Source organism: Osmia lignaria, unplaced genomic scaffold, assembly GCF_051020975.1.
Source record: "Osmia lignaria lignaria isolate PbOS001 unplaced genomic scaffold, iyOsmLign1 scaffold0120, whole genome shotgun sequence".
NCBI classification, from domain to species: Eukaryota; Metazoa; Arthropoda; class Insecta; order Hymenoptera; family Megachilidae; genus Osmia; species Osmia lignaria.
The window spans coordinates 30,001-35,000 of NW_027478261.1; positions in this window are offsets into that span (position 1 = coordinate 30,001).

Consider the following 5,000-nt stretch of genomic DNA (forward strand, 5'->3'; position numbering starts at 1 on the left):
TTTTCTTACGACAAAACATTAACAAATACGAGACTATAACAATATAAAACTACATATGTAATTTAATTAATCAAAATTAATAATTTTTTTTGATTTTTCAGTGATCCAGAACCGATAAGTCGAAAATTTTAACAATCATATTTTTGCATTCTGTACCGTGGATCCATCGTTAAACGCTATTAAACTAACGTCCGTGATGGTATAAATGCAGATTTTCGCTCCGTTTAGCCAAAATAACGAACTTTAGGTGCGCTCCGAAATATTTCAAAGTGCCAGCGGCGTATTGCTTCGCCTCTTAGAACCGATTAGTCGAAAATTTTAACAATCATATTTTTGCATTCTGTACCGTGGATCGATCGTTAAACGCTATTAAACTAGCGTCCGTGATGGTATAAATGCAGATTTTCGCTCCGTTTAGCCAAAATAACGAACTTTAGGTGCGCTCCGAAATATTTCAAAGTCCCAGCGGCGTATTGCTTCGCCTCTTAGAACCGATTAGTCGAAAATTTTAACAATCATATTTTTGCATTCTGTACCGTGGATCCATCGTTAAACGCTATTAAACTAACGTCCGTGATGGTATAAATGCAGATTTTCGCTCCGTTTAGCCAAAATAACGAACTTTAGGTGCGCTCCGAAATATTTCAAAGTCCCAGCGGCGTATTGCTTCGCCTCTTAGAACCGATTAGTCGAAAATTTTAACAATCATATTTTTGCATTCTGTACCGTGGATCCATCGTTAAACGCTATTAAACTAACGTCCGTGATGGTATAAATGCAGATTTTCGCTCCGTTTAGCCAAAATAACGAACTTTAGGTGCGCTCCGAAATATTTCAAAGTCCCAGCCGCGTATTGCTTCGCCTCTTAGAACCGATTAGTCGAAAATTTTAACAATCATATTTTTGCATTCTGTACCGTGGATCCATCGTTAAACGCTATTAAACTAACGTCCGTGATGGTATAAATGCAGATTTTCGCTCCGTTTAGCCAAAATAACGAACTTTAGGTGCGCTCCGAAATATTTCAAAGTCCCAGCGGCGTATTGCTTCGCCTCTTAGAACCGATTAGTCGAAAATTTTAACAATCATATTTTTGCATTCTGTACCGTGGATCCATCGTTAAACGCTATTAAACTAACGTCCGTGATGGTATAAATGCAGATTTTCGCTCCGTTTAGCCAAAATAACGAACTTTAGGTGCGCTCCGAAATATTTCAAAGTCCCAGCGGCGTATTGCTTCGCCTCTTAGAACCGATTAGTCGAAAATTTTAACAATCATATTTTTGCATTCTGTACCGTGGATCGATCGTTAAACGCTATTGAACTAACGTCCGTGATGGTATAAATGCAGATTTTCGCTCCGTTTAGCCAAAATAACGAACTTTAAGTGCGCTCCGAAATATTTCAAAGTCCCAGCGGCGTATTGCTTCGCCTCTTAGAACCGATTAGTCGAAAATTTTAACAATCATATTTTTGCATTCTGTACCGTGGATCCATCGTTAAACGCTATTAAACTAACGTCCGTGATGGTATAAATGCAGATTTTCGCTCCGTTTAGCCAAAATAACGAACTTTAGGTGCGCTCCGAAATATTTCAAAGTCCCAGCGGCGTATTGCTTCGCCTCTTAGAACCGATTAGTCGAAAATTTTAACAATCATATTTTTGCATTCTGTACCGTGGATCCATCGTTAAACGCTATTAAACTAACGTCCGTGATGGTATAAATGCAGATTTTCGCTCCGTTTAGCCAAAATAACGAACTTTAGGTGCGCTCCGAAATATTTCAAAGTCCCAGCGGCGTATTGCTTCGCCTCTTAGAACCGATTAGTCGAAAATTTTAACAATCATATTTTTGCATTCTGTACCGTGGATCCATCGTTAAACGCTATTAAACTAACGTCCGTGATGGTATAAATGCAGATTTTCGCTCCGTTTAGCCAAAATAACGAACTTTAGGTGCGCTCCGAAATATTTCAAAGTCCCAGCCGCGTATTGCTTCGCCTCTTAGAACCGATTAGTCGAAAATTTTAACAATCATATTTTTGCATTCTGTACCGTGGATCCATCGTTAAACGCTATTAAACTAACGTCCGTGATGGTATAAATGCAGATTTTCGCTCCGTTTAGCCAAAATAACGAACTTTAGGTGCGCTCCGAAATATTTCAAAGTCCCAGCGGCGTATTGCTTCGCCTCTTAGAACCGATTAGTCGAAAATTTTAACAATCATATTTTTGCATTCTGTACCGTGGATCCATCGTTAAACGCTATTAAACTAACGTCCGTGATGGTATAAATGCAGATTTTCGCTCCGTTTAGCCAAAATAACGAACTTTAGGTGCGCTCCGAAATATTTCAAAGTCCCAGCGGCGTATTGCTTCGCCTCTTAGAACCGATTAGTCGAAAATTTTAACAATCATATTTTTGCATTCTGTACCGTGGATCGATCGTTAAACGCTATTGAACTAACGTCCGTGATGGTATAAATGCAGATTTTCGCTCCGTTTAGCCAAAATAACGAACTTTAAGTGCGCTCCGAAATATTTCAAAGTCCCAGCGGCGTATTGCTTCGCCTCTTAGAACCGATTAGTCGAAAATTTTAACAATCATATTTTTGCATTCTGTACCGTGGATCCATCGTTAAACGCTATTAAACTAACGTCCGTGATGGTATAAATGCAGATTTTCGCTCCGTTTAGCCAAAATAACGAACTTTAGGTGCGCTCCGAAATATTTCAAAGTCCCAGCGGCGTATTGCTTCGCCTCTTAGAACCGATTAGTCGAAAATTTTAACAATCATATTTTTGCATTCTGTACCGTGGATCCATCGTTAAACGCTATTAAACTAACGTCCGTGATGGTATAAATGCAGATTTTCGCTCCGTTTAGCCAAAATAACGAACTTTAGGTGCGCTCCGAAATATTTCAAAGTCCCAGCGGCGTATTGCTTCGCCTCTTAGAACCGATTAGTCGAAAATTTTAACAATCATATTTTTGCATTCTGTACCGTGGATCCATCGTTAAACGCTATTAAACTAACGTCCGTGATGGTATAAATGCAGATTTTCGCTCCGTTTAGCCAAAATAACGAACTTTAGGTGCGCTCCGAAATATTTCAAAGTCCCAGCGGCGTATTGCTTCGCCTCTTAGAACCGATTAGTCGAAAATTTTAACAATCATATTTTTGCATTCTGTACCGTGGATCCATCGTTAAACGCTATTAAACTAACGTCCGTGATGGTATAAATGCAGATTTTCGCTCCGTTTAGCCAAAATAACGAACTTTAGGTGCGCTCCGAAATATTTCAAAGTCCCAGCGGCGTATTGCTTCGCCTCTTAGAACCGATTAGTCGAAAATTTTAACAATCATATTTTTGCATTCTGTACCGTGGATCGATCGTTAAACGCTATTGAACTAACGTCCGTGATGGTATAAATGCAGATTTTCGCTCCGTTTAGCCAAAATAACGAACTTTAAGTGCGCTCCGAAATATTTCAAAGTCCCAGCGGCGTATTGCTTCGCCTCTTAGAACCGATTAGTCGAAAATTTTAACAATCATATTTTTGCATTCTGTACCGTGGATCCATCGTTAAACGCTATTAAACTAACGTCCGTGATGGTATAAATGCAGATTTTCGCTCCGTTTAGCCAAAATAACGAACTTTAGGTGCGCTCCGAAATATTTCAAAGTCCCAGCGGCGTATTGCTTCGCCTCTTAGAACCGATTAGTCGAAAATTTTAACAATCATATTTTTGCATTCTGTACCGTGGATCCATCGTTAAACGCTATTAAACTAACGTCCGTGATGGTATAAATGCAGATTTTCGCTCCGTTTAGCCAAAATAACGAACTTTAGGTGCGCTCCGAAATATTTCAAAGTCCCAGCGGCGTATTGCTTCGCCTCTTAGAACCGATTAGTCGAAAATTTTAACAATCATATTTTTGCATTCTGTACCGTGGATCCATCGTTAAACGCTATTAAACTAACGTCCGTGATGGTATAAATGCAGATTTTCGCTCCGTTTAGCCAAAATAACGAACTTTAGGTGCGCTCCGAAATATTTCAAAGTCCCAGCGGCGTATTGCTTCGCCTCTTAGAACCGATTAGTCGAAAATTTTAACAATCATATTTTTGCATTCTGTACCGTGGATCGATCGTTAAACGCTATTGAACTAACGTCCGTGATGGTATAAATGCAGATTTTCGCTCCGTTTAGCCAAAATAACGAACTTTAAGTGCGCTCCGAAATATTTCAAAGTCCCAGCCGCGTATTGCTTTGCCCCGAAATTTTTCAAAGTTCCAGCGGCGTGTTGCTTTCAAAGTGCCTCCCTCTAAATACCGATCGGCAGGCCGCTAGGTCGGCGACGCACGGGCTTACGCCCAGGCGTATACGGGGGCAAATCGCCGTGAGAGCGTGCGATTTTGACTTTCGCAATAAGATAGTCTCCTTTATGAAAAGGAGCGTACACGTCTCCCAAAAAAAAAAACAGTTTCATGACGATCAATGTAGTTCTTGATCGAAATGTATCATAGGACGAAGATTTTATCGAAAAGTACGAACTTTGGCGACGCATCGAAATTTTTCAAAGTTCCAACGGCGTGTTGCTTTCAAAGTGCCTCCCTCTAAATACCGATCGGCAGGCCGCTAGGTCGGCGACGCACGGGCTTACGCCCAGGCGTATACGGGGGCAAATCGCCGTGAGAGCGTGCGATTTTGACTTTCGCAATAAGATAGTCTCCTTTATGAAAAGGAGCGTACACGTCTCCCAAAAAAAAAAACAGTTTCATGACGATCAATGTAGTTCTTGATCGAAATGTATCATAGGACGAAGATTTTATCGAAAAGTACGAACTTTGGCGACGCATCGAAATTTTTCAAAGTTCCAACGGCGTGTTGCTTTCAAAGTGCCTCCCTCTAAATACCGATCGGCAGGCCGCTAGGTCGGCGACGCACGGGCTTACGCCCAGGCGTATACGGGGGCAAATCGCCGTGAGAGC